The 18,466-nt window shown below is 36.4% G+C and overlaps 2 long non-coding RNA genes across 3 annotated transcripts; both read left to right on the forward strand.

The window, feature by feature from the left end:
* Positions 1-794: 794 nt before the first annotated feature.
* Positions 795-2,116, forward strand: LOC131796315 (uncharacterized). The gene is made up of 3 exons (XR_010719018.1): positions 795-937; positions 1,352-1,574; positions 1,912-2,116. It is a non-coding gene; the product is annotated as an uncharacterized lncRNA (long non-coding RNA).
* Positions 2,117-3,534: 1,418 nt separating this feature from the next.
* On the forward strand, positions 3,535-8,881 carry LOC131796314 (uncharacterized). 2 transcript variants are annotated; one of them, XR_010719015.1, is made up of 3 exons: positions 3,535-3,632; positions 7,636-7,908; positions 8,412-8,881. It is a non-coding gene; the product is annotated as an uncharacterized lncRNA (long non-coding RNA). The 2 variants fall into 2 exon arrangements; XR_010719014.1 differs by lacking the exon at positions 3,535-3,632 and adding an exon at positions 6,440-6,606.
* The last annotated feature ends 9,585 nt before the right edge of the window (positions 8,882-18,466 follow it).

Below are 18,466 nucleotides of genomic sequence, written 5' to 3' on the forward strand. Positions count from 1 at the left end.
AAACGCTATCTAACACTATCAGGGAGTGAATTGTCATAATAACACTGCAAATTTTAGGAAAAATATACTAATTCAACCCTTTCATCGTTCTTGCGCCATACGAGTTAAGAAATTTCGAACACTTCTCCTTTACGCCGAGATCAATGAATGACCAAGGCAATATATTTCCGCATCAAAATCAAGAGTACCAATTGCAAGAAGTGTTTTGAACGCCTAATAGAACAAAGACGAGACAGCAATTAATAAGATAAGAGGGTAATTAAAAAGATTAAAAAGATAAGAGAGTATTCTCTTTTCAGCTGCGTAAATCTATCAGTAAAATGATCTCATACGAGCTTACATAAACGGAACCTAATAGGAGAAAAAACACTTCAGATACATACGTCATTGACTAAAGATCGTTTTCATCCTGGGGCCTTTGAAGTAGCTTGGCTTAGCTAGCTTTCTTAGCTAGAACATTGAACAAACATTGAATTAAAATGCCTATCTAGAAGTGTTATTCTCCTCTTTTTCTTTTCCCAATAAACTGATAAGTTTCAAGAGGCGAGTAAATTGTATAAATGATCATAGTGCAGCTGCAGAAATGTTTTGCGTTATATCGTCTTCTCAGCTGGTTTCATCAGGTTACAACAGTATCACGCAGGCTTACTTACCAAACTGAAATATTGATGAACAAGACTGATCGAGCCCTTTATCTGTTGATAAATAAGGCTTAGAACACGACCATGCAATATGGAAATCACTCACTTGTATTTGCTATCAAAGGATATAAAATGCACTACAAACCCGGCGAACGAGTCAGAGGCACTGAGGACTTCGCCATGAACAGGTTTCTCCTTATCGCTGTTTTTGGATCGGTTCTTGTTATCTCCTTGGCATTGAGTAGGACTGATTATAGAAAAGAAGAGAAGACAGCGGTCTGGAGAGAATCGTTAAGGTACTAAGTTTAAAATTGTAGATATCGTATCCTTTATTGCCACGAATTAAGCACAGAGAAGAAAAACCATATAAACTCCACTATAAAATTGTAAAGCCCCTTTGGCCCAGAAGAAGTTTGATTTTACTAGCATGAGAAAAATTACCCTTATGAACCTATTTATTTACTGTGGGGCACTCAATAATTGTCTCCAATCCATAAGGTTATTTTTGGTACTGTATTATATAAAATAACATACAATGGTGGCGTTTAGAACTGGGCGTCTCTCCATACCAGATGTCTCGACCATGGAGTGAACTTTAAAATAATCAGGCTTTATATGATCCGGGGGTTTTTATTATTATGCAATTAAAACAAGTTCAGCAGCTAAAGATGTTGATTTAGAAAAGCTAACAATGTTCATCTCAATTAAAGTGACTTTGATCAGAATACTGAAGATGGTTACTTCGATAAAAACCGACCAGAAGGTTACACTGATGATGAAGATGAGGAGAGATCATCAGACCCTAAATGGCGCAAAAATAGGGGACGTTCGAACAGAAGGCGGGCAAAGCAGACCGAGGCGAAGCGCACGAAATCCCGTCCTAGTGGGCTGAGACGCCGGCGGAGATGGGGATAACGTATTTCAAAAGTCGAGGTAAATTATAAAGGAAAGTCCTCAGCTGATAATATAAATTTGTTTGTTGTCTCACGACAAAGTCAGTAGATTTAGATCGATGTGATTTTTATTGTTATTAATATTATCATTATGATTTTAATTGTTATTAATATTATCATTGTTATTTTTGTTATTAATATTATCATTATTATTTTTACTGTTATTAATATTATCATTATTATTTTTATTGTTATTAATATTTTCATTATTATTTTTATTGCTATTAATATTTTCATTATTATTTTTATTGCTATTAATATTTTCATTATTATTTTTATTGTTATTAATATTAATATTGTTATTATTATTTCAACAGATTTATCAGCACAGTCCAAACTCGATGACCAATAGACACCTTCAATCAAAAATATCCATTTCTGCACGAATACAAAGCTATCATATAGTAAAACTTTTAGAGATCAGCTTATATATATATATATATATATATATACCATAAAATAAAAATTAAAGTGATGTCTTTTGTTCTTATGCGAATTTTGTTTAAAAATAAAAGCCATTAACAAGAACTTTGCCTCGATCCCTTCTGTGCTCAAAGGTGGTAAGCTTTCCTTATCTTTCCAGACGTTTTGACCCCTTCCAATAAAAGATAAAAAAAAAAAAAAAAAAAAAAAAAAACAGTGCTTACCATAAAAGTTACTTTAAATGCAATAGTACTTGAGGCACTTATTACGTGTTTTATTTCATTTAACGCAATGTATCTTTTACCACCAAGTGAAACAATGTATTTTCTCATTGTGAACATCGATAATAGAAAATATAAGACTTCCCACATTCCTCAAATGTTCTTGATATAAGCTCCTAGTAAGAATGAAGCTCATCGAAATCTGAACAAAGAGCCTACGGGAACGATGGAAAATATCGTGAGGCGCTGCCTTCTGGATTTGTCATATTTTCAAACGCGGAATACGATAAAAAGAAAGAGAGGAAAAAAAACAATATGTGAAATTGGAATAGTCTTGATGAGCAAAACTGGCGTTTAAGGTTCTTCGAGAATGAAGGGCTCTCCGTGGTTTGCTTATGCTTGGAAAATTTTAAGGGAGCATTGCATGATATCCCAAAGAACGTCTAAGACCACAAAAACCCCCGCGATTGAACCCCAGGAAAATTCATCAAATCTGAAAAGTATCTTAAATTTTGTTTTGTTTTGTTTTTGTTTTTGTTTTAGTTTTTTCTCTGGAAAAAAGCTGCACAACGATACGATCTTTTTAACCTTACCATTGAAAATTGCATATATCAGATACGAAAACAACACAATCTTAACGAGCGCAATCACCTCGTAGATAAACTGCTAAACAACCAAATTTAGAAGCACTCTAGATAATAAGGGAAAAAGGAAATTGCTACTTCAAAGCCAGCGCGCTATTTAGCACCCACTTTCGAGAACTAAATTGTCCACATTGCACTAGTGGTTTTAAATTGTAGTTGAAATATTCATGAACGCTAAGATGAACAAAATAGTAAAGCTTATTTATCTACCCTATTTGGCTAAGGGTTGCTAAACGTTTTTTGACTTACGGACTAAACGTCGAGGGCTACAAAGGGACGAGAGCGATTGTAAATAACACATATAAGGCTTTATAATGTAGGGTGAGTGCATAAGTAGAATTAGTTTACTGTTGTATATCAGTTTTTTTATAACATCATTCATTTTGGAAACATGTACACACAATGACATTTTTTTTTATCTGGTTACCATATCACCATAACATTTTATTATCCAGCTTACATGAATTATTTATAGCAATAATAAAGCACGAGTTCAAATTTCCCGCGATATTGCACTGGTTATTTCCACAACCGATCATTTTGTACTGTAAAAAGTCAATCCGATATCCAAGCGTTACGCAGTATCTGTCACAAACTGCTTCTCTATTTATTTTTCATTCCCTGTATTATAATGTACCTAAAATAAGTGGTCGGATAATGAACACCTTCGTAAAAGTTTTGATGTGAAGAACCGCTGAGTATTGTTACACGTTCCTTGGGCTCTTTAAAATACGTTGCAAAGGAAGAAAGGTATCGACGCTGATTTATTCCATCCTTATTTACTGATGTTTTAATTTAAGCAACTGTCCATAGCCCATGCCACCTCAGAAAAGACGACTAAAAAACTGCGGCGAGATTAGAACTCTATTGGTGAAATATTTGATAGTTGCACTTTTCACTTCCCCTCCTTCCCCTCATTACAGCAAAGCGTGTCAACACGGAACACCAAGAGGCCATGCTTTCATTTTCTTTTGGCATAGGAACTCTTGCTTTCCTTCAACTAATTAATATTAAAAATCACAGTTTATTATCGAGTTCACGCCATCAACTCAATATTTTACCGGGGGAAAAAAAATGAACAGCCGCCTCGAAAGAAGTAAACTATACTCGTGTCAGTACCTAAAACTTTTTTCATTCTTTAATATTTTCTTACAATTGCGCGTATACAAATCCAATACATCTTAAGATAATGTATTACACTTGCTTTCTCATTCAATTTGTCATTAAAAAGCTTTTCGGGAATTATATATGGGATTTAAAGGCCAATAAACATGTGCAACGATGAGCATATTGGAAGGTATGTGGCCTGATCATACATTTGAGAGAAACAGTTCATTTTTGTGGTGTGATCGATCGTGAGAGTGTCACTGTTGTAGGGCGTGCCAACTGACGATTGGACAACTTAAGTAAAAGTGGGAAGTCATCATCAGAAAATGACCAAAAGCGATCGGAGACGAAAATAGATATTTTTTTAACTCTTGACAAAAAACTCCAATATTCAGGCCAAATGACTGAAAAGTTGAGGAGATTAATTTTCCACGATACGGTTTAAGATTGATAACAAGTGTAATGGCTGTCAAAGGTTAATTTTTTCAGAACGTCGCCCTCTTCTCTTATTTATCAGTGCTGACCACTTTGAATTCTTGAAATCAGAGATCTCGGAAGTAGAGATCTGCTAAAACATGATGCAAACGTGAACGCGAGAAAGTGCGCTCAGGAATATCAGCGTCTCAAATAAATTCGTGATCGAGCACTTTATCTGTTGATAAAGAGGGCTCTTAGAGCTCGAAATCAATATGAAAATCAATCACTTGTACCTACTATCGAAGGATATGAAATGCACCGTGCACCACGACGCACGAGTCTCCGACGTGGGCTCATCAAAATTCAATACAAAGGAAAAAAGGGCATCGATGCTTAATTATCATTAACATTTATTGATATCCAGTTTTTAGAAAGAGAAAGCTGACAGAATAAATTGGAAACAGAAACGAACTTGGTTGGAGAAATCTTGGTTGGTCTCGCATGCATTTTTCTTTCCCTCTTCCTTCGTTTCTTTGCAGAATAGCATGTCTTCATTTTCTCTTGGAGGTCGTCAGAGTTACTAAGTATCCTTATATTACCGGCGCCAAATATATATCTTTTTCCTCTCACTCTTGACGTAAAGTTTCGTTTTCAAGCCGAGGTGATCGTGACTGAGTAGTCGAGGAAACATTTTTCTAACCATATGCTTAAGGCTACCAAGAAGTGGAAAGACTGACGGACTGAACGCCAAGAACATTCGTGCCTTGGCTGGGAGAATTAGTTTATTTTTAAGAATGTCGTCCTCTTCTGTAATAAGTTTGATTTAGAGATACTCGAATGCAGAAATCTGCCTAAGCACGACGCAAATGTGGACGTGACATTGTTTACCACTGTAAAATAGTGCACTCATATCTGGTGACTCCTTAAATAATATTATGTTCGTGTTTTGCTGTTACACACTCTACTAAAAAAAAATATAATAATAAACGCGGGAAAATATATAGCTCAAAGCTTCAAAGCCAGCCTCTTTTTAGCTCTTTAAGAAAATGAATTGTCATTTTAACTATAAAATGTTTGGGAAACAAACAAACAATATAAACGCTTGCTTCGTTCTTGCGCCTTGCAAGTTAAGTAATGTTCACAATATGGACAGTCAGAGAACGGGCCTTTATAAGGACTTCCTTCTCCATGCTGGGGTAATGACCGGTCTAGAACTGACGTATAGAAGTCTTTCTGAAACTGGTTGAATGTGTTAAATGAATTTGTACTTTACATCATTTCAGTCGATAACATGACATCACCCAGTTTCTTGGAATGAAGTGATATATTATCCTAGTATATACCACACGAGTGGATAGTGCTTTTCACGCGCGTTGATCGGCTGAAGTGACCGGAAGTGATTTACAAGTACTATTCGCCTCCAAGCAGCCAAAGAGACAACATCGCGCATCAACAATTCAATCACCAATCACCAACCATATATCTATCGGCCTCCTGGGCCTCATCTCATATATATATTTATATATACCACTATTCACCTTCATTATTGTGAATAATTTAACATTGGAGCGTTTTCAAGCTTTAAATGAACTTAAAGTATTGCTTGAATGGCCGAGAACATTCCATATCTAGGGGTAAATAAACAGTTATCGTTTTCATCACCTAAAAGCCACATAATTGAAGGCGGTAAAAGGCAACGGATGACTCGGTTATTCATCAGGAAGTGCTTTTCCTGTCCTTTGTTATTGACACGGTCTGTTTTAAGAAACAGATTTTAGAACAGATATTAAGTTCGGAAAACCCACGATCGCCTAATTTGCAGAACGTTTTCACGCCAGAAGCAATGTTTTGGTCAAATATATCCTGGCGGTTGGCTACATCTAAAAAACAAAATTCGATATCGGTGAAAAGAAACTCTTGATATCTTTATAAATTAGGCTCCTCTAAGACGATTACCAAATATGGAAATCACCTTCTTATTCTTGTTATAAAAGGGTACAAAATGTACCATGCGCCTAAGCGTGCGACTCAGAAGAAGGGAGGACTTCGCCATGAACAGCTTCCTCCTTATCGCTGTGTATGGAGCGACTCTTGCTATCGCTTTAGCATTTACTTTTACTGAATACGGAAACGAAAAGAACACGACAGGCTATAAAAAGTCTCATGATGACTTTGAACCGGAATTTTAAGATGCTTTAAGGTACTGTAGTTAAGTAGAAATTCACTCTAAAAATCACATTTATCACCACCAATTAAGCACACAGGCGAGAAGAGATTTCAGCCTCATCGAATTTGACTTCGACCGGTATGAAAAAAACAAAAATGGGCTCTGAGAAGCTATATGATATTTGGAGAATTAAGATGGCCTAACTTTACAAACAACTTATTCAGCTCTATCAGTAATGTTGAAATAGTCTTTCTTAGAATTTGTCATTCTTTGTGTGGTAGCCAACTTGGTTAGCTGAGGTAGTGAAGTTTCATATGTGTAGCGAACTTGTGGCAAACATCTAGCGAAACCGATGTAAATTCATCATACTCCCAAAAACTATGCTTATTTTAGAGACGACTTCTCCCGCATTAGATAAACCTTAGACAGTGCAAGTCTGATGGGAAATGCAACGATGGGTGGCATAAATAGCTCGTTGGATATAAACGATATATCGAGGAAGCGAAATTGTTGTTGAGCTGAAGCGATATATATCGTTTGGCTTAAAGGATATATCGCTAGGAGAAAACGATTATTTGCTTGGAGCTTAACGATGGATCAGCGATTTGTAACGGCTGTTGGAACAATAGCCCTGCGATACATCGCCAATCTATCATTCCAACTGAAATATTGTTCAAATATTGCTGATATATCGGGATTATCGCAATAACGACGAGTATCGTTTGCGCAGTACCGTAATATCACAAAATGGTGGCGTTTTGAACCGAATGACTAACTGGGTTAATTGGCTTTATCATAGAGTAAAAGGATACAGCAACCACATGAGATTAAAAACTGTTAATAATCTATTTTCAGCCGAATATGTTAATTTACAAAGGTTTATTATATATATATATATACATATATATACATATACATATACATATACATATACATATACATATACATATACATATACATATACATATACATATGCATATACATATACATATATATATATATATATATATATATATATATTTTTTTTTTTTAATTTTAATTTTTTAAATTTTTTATTTTAAGTGACTTGAATAGGAATGCTGAGGATTATGGCTTCTATAAAAACGAACCAGAAGCTGACATCGATGATGAAAAAGACGATAACGAAGGCGAGGAAAGCGATGTTTTGGATTTAGAGAAGAGAGCACCGGACCCCAAATCGCGGAAAGGGCACCCCCGCAGGTCTCTCATCCGTCCAAAAGTAGGACGAGCCCTATTGCGCCGCCGCCGTTCAGGAGTACGCCGTCGGCGTAGAAATGGCTAAAGTATGTCAAACAGTTGATATCCATGAAGTCGGTACGTGTTGAGTCCTCAGCTGCCTCCAAGTAACTTTCCTTCAAATATTGTAATCAATTCAGTAGGAGAAAAGCTTTGTTAAGGGTTCTTAACTCTCACATGATTGGCCTTGGTTTGATTACCTTACCCGGTGTCACATTTTGGTGTAGTTTGTTTCCTTTTCTCTTACCCATTCCGGAGGATTTCAAATTGGTTTAATGGTTTTCGTAGTTTCACCCCCCTCCCCCATTTCCTCCTAACAAACAACGCACTAGTAATTCCAAATTAATTGGGACTTCTTCAATGCATGGTTTCGTGCGACTGAGGTATTTAACTGTTTCACATTATACGGTCGCACAAGCTCTAATGAATACTAAACCATTGAATAAAACCCAGTCGTAGGTTATCCTCACCTTTGCAATTAAAGACATTTATTATACATATACTGAACACCAGGGGACCCTGCATTGTCCTTTGATTAATAAATTTGTCTTCATTAATATTGGATCCTTTTACATCAACAGATTTATGAAGAACGTCGGAGCTCGAAGACTAAAGAAAAATTTAATTTTAAAATCCTTCTCTGCAGTAATGCGTGGCCATGACAAAGAAATATTATTTAAACCCTAGCTAAGCTTAGAAATAGTTTTGTTTTCATTATACTAGAACACTTCCTTTCAAAGTAATGTAAACGTGGGCAATAATCAAGAAATGTAATTCGCGTATTTTTGTGCTCAGTTGAGTGAAACTTTCCTTTCTTTTTTCAAGCATATTGACTCCTAGTATCGAAGTCATTTTCCTACACGGTCTAACAAGATGTCATCACTTAATGGCGACAAAATAAAAATTGTATATTAACTAAATTGATTAAGATCAGTTATTTAGGGAAAACAAATTTAGAAAGTTTCAAAGCGGGTCATTTGGAGAAAAAAAAACATGTTAATTGCTTTGTCAGGAGGGTAGGTAAAAGGAAAAAAAAATAAAAGAGCTTTAATTTCCCCAAGAGGATACAAACTACAGATATTCGAATTTTAAATTTTAATGCCACACTGTGAGCGTTATGTGCTAGGTCCAAATGTATGAGGAGTTCATTTCATTCTACATATGATATCCTTTACCAGCAAACGATACAAATCTCGTTTTACATCGGCGAAGATATATTGAATAAGATGTATTCTCTCATTGTGAATATCGGTAACATGTGACATTTCCAAACGCGGAATACGATTGAAAGAGAGAAAGAAAAAAAACCATGATGAATTGGAATAATTTCGATAATCAAAATTGGCGTGAAAGGTTCTTCGAGAATGGAGGGTTCTCGATGGTTTACTTATGCTTGGAAAGTTTTGGGGGAGTGTTGCATGACATTCCAATTCTAAGACTACAAAACCCTTACATTTGAACCGCTAGAAAAGTCAATTAATCTAAAAAGTGTTACTTCCCATTATAATAAAATTCGGATACAACGTGCGCCACGCCATCTGCCAAATTGTACTATGTTCGACTTTTTCCGGGACTTCTTTTTAGCTTTTTTCCGATAATTGAAAGTGACATTTCGGAATAAGCGAGCTGGCAAGTAGCAACAGAAGAACCAAACAAAGGTTTGTAAACATACCAGGCGCCGTAATTTACGTTATTAAAACGTGAGCAGATACGAAAACCCACAAAGGAAAAACAAAATTGACATTCCGAAACTGGCATAACTGTTAAAATTTCTCTAATCATGACGGTGTCTGAGCGAATATGATCATGCTGAAGTCCATTGCGGCTCGCTCATCATGGCGATCTCCGGTCATCACAGAAAAGCAAGCCTCAGAAACTACATCGGCCGCCCTTCGAGTGAAAAAATAAGAACTTGCTCTGATATCCTTTCCGATGCGTTGAGTGGAAAGTCACATCTGTCACTGCAGCTGAGTTTTGCCGCGCTGTCATCCCGATCTTCATGTTCCGGTGAATTCGGCTGCACTCAAGAAGTGGGCGGAAACACGAGACGTATTCCTATTTGTTAATTAAATTATTTATATTTCCATGGCTGCATGCAAGGAGTATTCTCATTGCATTGTCGCTTTCGAGTAATGACGCTATTATTCTGAATACCATATTACTTCTTTTACATTAAAACATCACACTTACAAAATACATGGATCAACATGGAAAAATATTTAATGAAGCATAACAACCCAAAATAGCAGCAGAAAATACCTCAGGCGTTCTGTATTGGGCGTCTGCAAACTAAGAAAGACTAGGAGCCAAAACTTCCCAGCTAGCCAGCGTGCTATACGTAGATTTTTTGCACAAAAAAGAATATGTCATTCATTTCAACAGGTCCTCTGTATTCAAGGTGGCGGCAAAAGGTTTTTACTCATATCAGTAACTGCTCAACAACAAACCTACGATGCCTATTGAAGCAGTGTGAAAATAGAAATAGCGTGACATTCTGGATGAAACTAAAAGATCTTTCTATTTGAAGAGGCAGTTGTCACAAATTTATTTATATTTCTGAACCAATATACGCGGTGTATGCGCATCCGCATTAAGAAAATAATTTCATTTGAAATTTACACTACTTCTCGTACTCAATATTATGGTGAGGAAATCGAAATTTGAGTGGACAAGATTCGATGGGCAATAAAAATGTGCAGTGATTATTATATCGTAGATTCAGTAGCTTGAACATAGGAGACGCGGTTCATCGTGTTGTTTGAACGAACGTCAAATACGTTGTCATTTACGTTATCATTTTACCTGTGAGAACATAAAATAATCAACAGAGATCGAGGACAAAGTAGACTTTATTTTGACAAAAAGCTTGATTAATAGGCCAAGGCCAATGAATTTGGGAGGAATTTGTTTCCGGCTTATTATTAGGGAGGGTACGTTTTATGTGGATGGGCTAATGTTATTGAAGCCTGGAGCATTTGCACCGAGGCTGGAAAGAGAAGCTTATTCATCAGGATGTCAGTCCTCGTCTGTTTCTGATTAGCGTCAAAATTTGAATTTGAAGTCTTGAAATCAGAGATGCCCGGAAGGATATATGTGCACAAAATACAAAAACAAATGTGGCCGTGATATTGTAAGCCACTCTTCAAAAAGTGCACTCATATCTACCGACTCCTTCATTCGATTGCTCCATGATGAGGTTTATCGCCACGACACAATTATTTTAAGTTCACTGGAATATCGTTGTGGCCGAAATATTCCCGGGGTGTAAAAGTGTATCAGGACTTACTAAAAAATCCAGCAGTCCTATTAAGTGCATGAATATAGGTTGCTAAAAAGAAAATTATCAACACTTTAATGGTGATCGTGAACAGGCGAAAAATTTTCCTGCACTTGTTCAAAGTAATCCTCTATTTAACACTTTCGGGGAGAAAATGTGGCCTTGATATTGTTAGCCACTCTTAATAAATGCGCTCATATCTGCAGACTCCTTCATTTGAGTGTCTAAGGATTAAGTTTATCGCTTGCACGCAATTATTTAAGTTCACTGGAGTATCGTGGTTGCCGAAATGTTCCCGAGCATTGCAAGTGTATCACGATTTATAAAGAAACTAGAAATATCGTAGTCCTAGTAAGTGGATGATTATAAATTGCCAGGGCTTGTTTTAGACGTGCCGAACCCAATTCATTCAGGTTCGACTATGGAACCTCACTGGGGCGACAGCTGATTCAAAGGGCGTATCGTGTGTCGCACCTAATATAAGAAACGCAGGAGACTGGGTCTGATAACAATTTTCGCGCCAAAATTCAACTTTCTAATTGGTGGGTTTGAAAGAAAGGATAGCTCTCATTAGGGCGCTTTCTCAGAGAAATCAGCGCAGGAGGATGTCTTCAGAAGGTGCTCTCATGTTTGATGCATTACGAAGAAGGTGGATGATTCTTTTCTTTTCCTTGGATGGGCTTTTAATGCTCTCACGTAAGCAATCTATGGCTACCGATAGAGTTCATCTGTTCTCGTCGTTTCGCAGAATGATAAACAATCCTTCACTGCTGGTCCCAGTTACTTCCACTTGTCTCTTCATCTTTTCGTGAAAGCACGCCTTGCAATACGCCACTGAAGCCTCTGCTCTCCAACTAGGAACATCTTAGCTATTTTTAAACACATGTTAAACACGTGTTTAAAGTTCATTCCAGCGGTCTAGACAGAATCGTTAAGTTACTAAGTTTAAAATTGTAAAGCCCCTTTGGCCCCGAAAGAAGTTTGATTTAACTAGTATGACATATGAACCTATTTATTGAACCTATTTATTTACTGTGGGGCACTCAATACTTGTCTCCAATCTATAAGGTTATTTTTGGTACTGTATTATGTGAAACAACACACAATGGTGGCGTTTAGAACTGGGCGTCTCTCTATACCAGATGCCATGGAGTGAACTTTAAAATAATCAGGCTTTATATCATCATCATCATATTTTATTTGCCTTATTTACATAATACAAAAAAAAATTATTTACAGCGGTTATAGCTAGTAGTCGAGGAGACCCAGGAAGCCACCGGGCTTATGGGAGAGCCACCTCACTTACATTAATAAATAAAGTAAAGAAAAAGTGCTGCGAATGTGCGTCTAGGCCAATTCAAGGATTATTTAAGTAAAAACTCTTGCATTTTCGTCTTAAAACTTAGAAGGTTTGACGAACAAGTGACTGAAACAGGAAGAGAGTTCCAGATTTTAGGACCTTGGTAAAGAATTTTAAACTGCTTGAGATTTGTAGGGCACAAATGCGTTCGATAATTACTGGCTGTTCTGGTACCATAGTTGTGAGTTTGGCTATTCGTTACAAAAAAATTGAGAAGCAATGGAGGCAATAAGTTATTTCTATAATAAAACATGAATTTGGCGATTTCAAACGTATTGACTTGGAAAATATCTTAAGTTCCTAGTTTGGAGAATAAAGGAGCGGAATGGGCTCGATAGTCTGAGTTGGTGATAGCCGCACAGCTCGCTTTTGGAAGTAGTAAATTCTATTTAAGTTAGATACGTATGTGGACGACCAGGCACAGTTACAATAGACGATATAAGGATAAATTAAGGTGTAGTACAAAGTGAGCTTGGTTGTAGCGGATAAGAAAAAGCGAGACCTGAATATAATACCTATTAATTTAGCGATTTGTTTACATACATAGCTGATATGGTGTTTCCAAGTGAGATGATCATCAATATAGACCCCAAGGAATTTAGTTACGTCAGATTGTTGTAGGGGTTTACCTCCAAAGGAGAGAGAAATGCTGGAGTTAAATTTCTTCTGTCTGGTTTTAAAAATTACGTAGTTAATTTTCCTTATATTAACTGAGAGCTTATTGCATTTTAGCCAGACATCAATATTTTGGAGTTCATCATTATGTACGGATTCTAAGCAATTTGGGTTTGAGTGAGAATAAAAGATACTGGTGTCATCAGCGAAAAGCAGAGGGTCTGTTAATTCAGAGGCATTAGGGAGGTCATTTATGTATAGAATGAACAATAGAGGGCCTAAAATCGAACCTTGATGTGGTGGTTTTTATTATGATGGAAATAAAACAACAAATAAAACACATATATTTTGTCTTAATTTGTCCCGGTTCCCACACATGTTCCAAAGGGCAGGGACTATATTGTTTATTTTTAATTCTAAAGCAACTGAGCGACTGAGTTTTTGAGTTTTTTTTTTTTTTTGGTTGCAGTTACAGAAACAATATTTAATGTTTCCATTAAATAAAGCGTACCTTGGGACATCCTCATCTTTGCAATTAAAGATATTCATTATCCATACACTCTACACCCAATACCCTACATTATGCTGCTGATTATCAAATTTGTCTTTTATCACTATTAGTTTATTATTGTTGTTGTTATTATTACTAATAATATTATCGTCATTATTATTACTTCAACAGATTTATGAGCACAGTCCAAACTCGATGACCAATAGACACCTTCAATCAAAAAAATCCATTTTTGTAGGAATACAAAGCTATCATAAAGTAAAACTTTTAGAGATCAGCTTATTTATGTACCCGCATAAAATAAAAATTAAAGTGATGTCTTTTATTCTTATGCGAATTTGGTTTGAAAATAAAAGCCATAAACAAGAACTTTGCCCCGATCCCTTGTGTGCTCAAAGGCGGTAAGCTTTCCTAATCTTTCTAGACGTTTTGACCCCTTTCAAAAAATAAAAAATGAAAAAATCAGTGCTTACATATATGTTATTTACCGGCTGAGGGTCGGTCCGTATGGTGAAAAACTGTGACCTTGCCGAAATTCTTTCCGAAGGAACCCGAATGATTTAGGGCTGTAAGTACGGCAAGATCTTCCATAGACTGAACAGTTTTTGAGCGAGTAAATGGTAGTTAAAATAGAGGTGAAGCAAATTCAAGAGAGATGCCTCAGCGAAACATTTTCATTTTAGTAACGATAATTTCAAACAAACTTTGAAACATTATTTTTACAAGTATCTGTCACAATCTGACACCTTTCAATTAGAGAGCGCGTAAGTTAAAAAAAAGCATGAGAACATTTGAAAAACAACGTAACTAGTTTGGTAAGGACTGTCACGACAACGTTTTCTTCAAAAACAGTAAATGATCTAACGGAAAGTATTGTTCACTCTCATCGTCGATTCATTCATGTACGAAGATTTACCTCAGTTCATTAAGTAAACGGCGAGGAAAGTAATTGTGAGTAAATTCGATTTGTTTATTTTGAAGTTGTGAGAGTTTGCTCGTTTGTTTGCTGCAATGGCGTGTGTAAATCTGGTCTTTGCTTCACAAAAACTAAATTCGAATGGCACACTCCAACCAGACACAAGGGGATTTAATGCGGCCTTTTCTCTAAAAATTCCTTCAGTTTCTGTTATGCAATTTACGGTACAAATGTTCAAATTGAACGGACTTGGAAAGACTCACCGAGAGCGTATATTTGTTGTATAACTTATATTTAAACTTCGCTCGCTCTTTAGCTGCGAACAAATTGCTTGAGAAAATTCAGGTATTAAATGAATGAAAGTTCCATCGTTCAGTTTAACTGTGACCAAATACCTCACGTTTTAACTTTCTTGGTACTTTTTGTGAACGACGAAAGGTAATTGCAGACGGGTTTTAGGCCGCTTGTTAACCAACGTAATGACACTATTGTTTATACAAATTCATTCTGAAACCAATATTTTTCTGTCAACCAAAGTGATTTGAGTGAGAGAAAAGAGAGGATTCAGAAGTCATTCATCGGCTTGAGGTAGTGACCGACGTGTTTGCTTAAAAACACTGCCCAGCCGGAAAAACGAGATATATTTATGAAAAATGGCAACGAAAGTTGGGACGTACTTGGCGACTCACGAAAGCGTTATCGTGGTCCGTGGACAGAGATAGGAAAATACTGACCGGGTAAGGAACCAATCAGATTGCAAGATTCGTTACCGTGCCCTCTCAAAAAAAAAAAAAATCAGTTATTAAAAAAAAATAATAGTAATGATAAATTCAAGCGCTTAACGCTTTTGACATTGCTGCTTCTTGCAGAACACAGAATGTTCTTGACCTCTCTCAGCAGCGTGAAATGTTAAGATTTTTTTCTTTGTCCCACGTTCGAGACTAAAAGTGTTAACAAAAGTTACTTTAAATGCGATAGTACTTGAGGCACATATTACGTGTTTTATTTCCTTTAACGCAATGTATCTTTTACCACCAAGTGAAACAATGTATTTTCTCATTGTGAACATCGATCATAGACAATATAAGACTTTCCACATTCCTCAAATGTTCTTGATATAAGCTCCTGATAAGAATCCAGCTCATCGAAATCTGAACAAAGAACTTACGGGAACGATGGAAAATATCTTGAGGCGCTGCCTTCTGGATTTGTCACATTTTCAAACGCGGAATACGATAAAAAGAAAGAGAGGAAAAAAACACCATGTGAAATTGGAATAGTCTTGATGAGCAAAACTGGCGTTTAAGGTTCTTCGAGAATGAATGGCTCTCCGTGGTTTGCTTATGCTTGGAAAATTTTAAGGGAGCATTGCATGATACCCCAAAGAACGTCTAAGACCACAAAAACCCCTGCGATTGAACCCCAGGAAAATTCATCAAATCTGAAAAGTATCTTGAATTTTGTGTTGTTTTTGTTTTTGTTTTTTCTCTGGAAAAGAGCTGCAAAACGATACGAACTTTTTTAATCTTACCGTTGAAAATTGCATATATAAGACACCCAAACAACACAATCTTAACGAGCGCAATCACCTCGTAGTAAATCTGCTAAACAACCAAATTTAGAAGCACTCTAGATAATAAGAGAAAAAGGAAATTGCTACTGCAAAGCCAGCGCGCTATTTAGCACCCACTTTCGAGAACTAAATTGTCCACATTGCACTAGTGGTTTTAAATTGTAGTTGAAATATTCATGAACGCTAAGATGAACAAAATAGTAAAGCTTATTTATCTACGCAATTTGGCTAAGGGTTGCTAAACGTTTTTTGACTTACGGACTAAACGTAACGTCGAGGGCTACAAAGTTGTATATCAGTTTTTTTATAACATCATCCATTTTGGAAACATGTACACACAATGAAATTTTTTTTTTATCTGGTTACCATATCACCATAACATTTTATTATCCAGCTTACATAAATTATTTATAGCAATAAGGAAGCACGAATCGAGTTCAAATTTCCCGCGATATTGTACTGGTTATTTCTACAACCGATCATTTTGTACTGTAAAAAGTCAGTCCGATGTGCAAGCGTTACGCAGTATCTGTCACAAACTGCTTCTCTATTTATTTTTCATTCCCTGTATTATAATGTACCTAAAATAAGTAGTCGGATAATGAACACCTTCGTAAAAGTTTTGATGTGAAGAACCGCTGAGTATTGTTACACGTTCTTTGGGCTCTTTAAAATATGTTGCAAAGGAAGAAAGGCATCGACGCTGATTTATTCCATCCTTATTTAATGATGTTTCAATTTAAGCAACTGTCCATAGCCCATGCCACCTCAGAAAAGACGACTAAACTGCAGCGACATTAGAATTTTATTGGTAAAATATTTGATAGTTGCACTTTTCACTTCCCCTCCTTCCCCTCATTACAGCAAAGCGTGTCAACACGGAACACCAAGAGGCCATGCTTTCATTTTCTTTTGGCATAAGAACTCTTGCTTCAATTAAGGAGAACTTTTTTTCACTCCTTTATTTTCTCTAATCTTAAATTTCCTTCAACTAATTAATATTAAAAATCACAGTTTATTATCGAGTTCACACCATCAACTCAATATTTTACCGGGGGAAAAAAAATGAACAGCCGCCTCGAAAGAAGCAAACTATACTCGTGTCAGTACCTAAAACTTTTTTCATTCTTTAATATTTTCTTACAATTGCGCGTATACAAATCCAATACATCTTAAGATAATGTATTACACTTGCTTTCTCATTCAATTTGTCATTAAAAAGCTTTTCGGGGATTATATATGGGATTTAAAGGCCAATAAACATGTGCAACGATGAGCATATTGGAAGGTATGTGGCCTGATCATACATTTGAGAGAAACAGTTAATTTTTGTGGTGTGATCGATCGTGAGTGTCACTGTTGTAGGGCGTACCAACTGACGATTGGACAACTTAAGTAGAAGTGGGAAGTCATCATCAGAAAATGACCAAAGGCGATCGGAGACGAAAATAGATCTTTTTTTAACTCTTGACAAAAAACTTCAATATTCAGGCCAAATGACTGAAAAGTTGAGGAGATTAATTTTCCGCGATACGGTTTAAGATTGATAACAAGTGTAATGGCTGTCAAAGGTTAATTTTTTCAGAATGTCGCCCTCTTCTCTTATTTATCAGCGCTGACCACTTTGAATTCTTGAAATCAGAGATCTCGGAAGTAGAGATCTGCTAAAACATGATGCAAACGTGAACGCGAGAAAGTGCGCTCAGGAATATCAGCGTCTCAAATAAATTCGTGATCGAGCACTTTATCTGTTGATAAAGAGGGCTCTTAGAGCTCGAAATCAATATGAAAATCAATTACTTGTACCTACTATCGAAGGATATGAAATGCTCTGTGCACCACGACGCACGAGTCTCCGACGTGGGCTCGTCAAAATTCAACACAAAGGGAAAAAGGGCATCGATGCTTAATTATCATTAACATTTATTGATATCCCGTTTTTAGAAAGAGAAAGCTGACAGAATAAATTGGAAACAGAAACGAACTTGGCTGGAGAAATCTTGCTTGGTCTCGCATGCATTTTTCTTTCCCTCTTCCTTCGTTTCTTTGCAGAATAGCATGTCTTCATTTTCTCTTGGAGGTCGTCAGAGTTACTAAGTATCCTAATATTACCGGCGCCAAATATAGATCTGTTTCCTCTCACTCTTGACGTAAAATTTCGTTTTCAAGCCGAGGTGATCGTGACTGAATAGTCGAGGAAACATTTTTCACACCATATGCTTAAGGCTACCAGGTAGTGGAAAGACTGACGGACTGAACGCCAAGAACATTCGTGGCTTGGCTGGGAGAATTAGTTTATTTTTCAGAATGTCGTCCTCTTCTGTAATAAGTTTGATTTAGAGATACTCGAATGCAGAAATCTGCCTAAGCACGACGCAAATGTG

Source organism: Pocillopora verrucosa, chromosome 10, assembly GCF_036669915.1.
Source record: "Pocillopora verrucosa isolate sample1 chromosome 10, ASM3666991v2, whole genome shotgun sequence".
NCBI classification, from domain to species: Eukaryota; Metazoa; Cnidaria; class Anthozoa; order Scleractinia; family Pocilloporidae; genus Pocillopora; species Pocillopora verrucosa.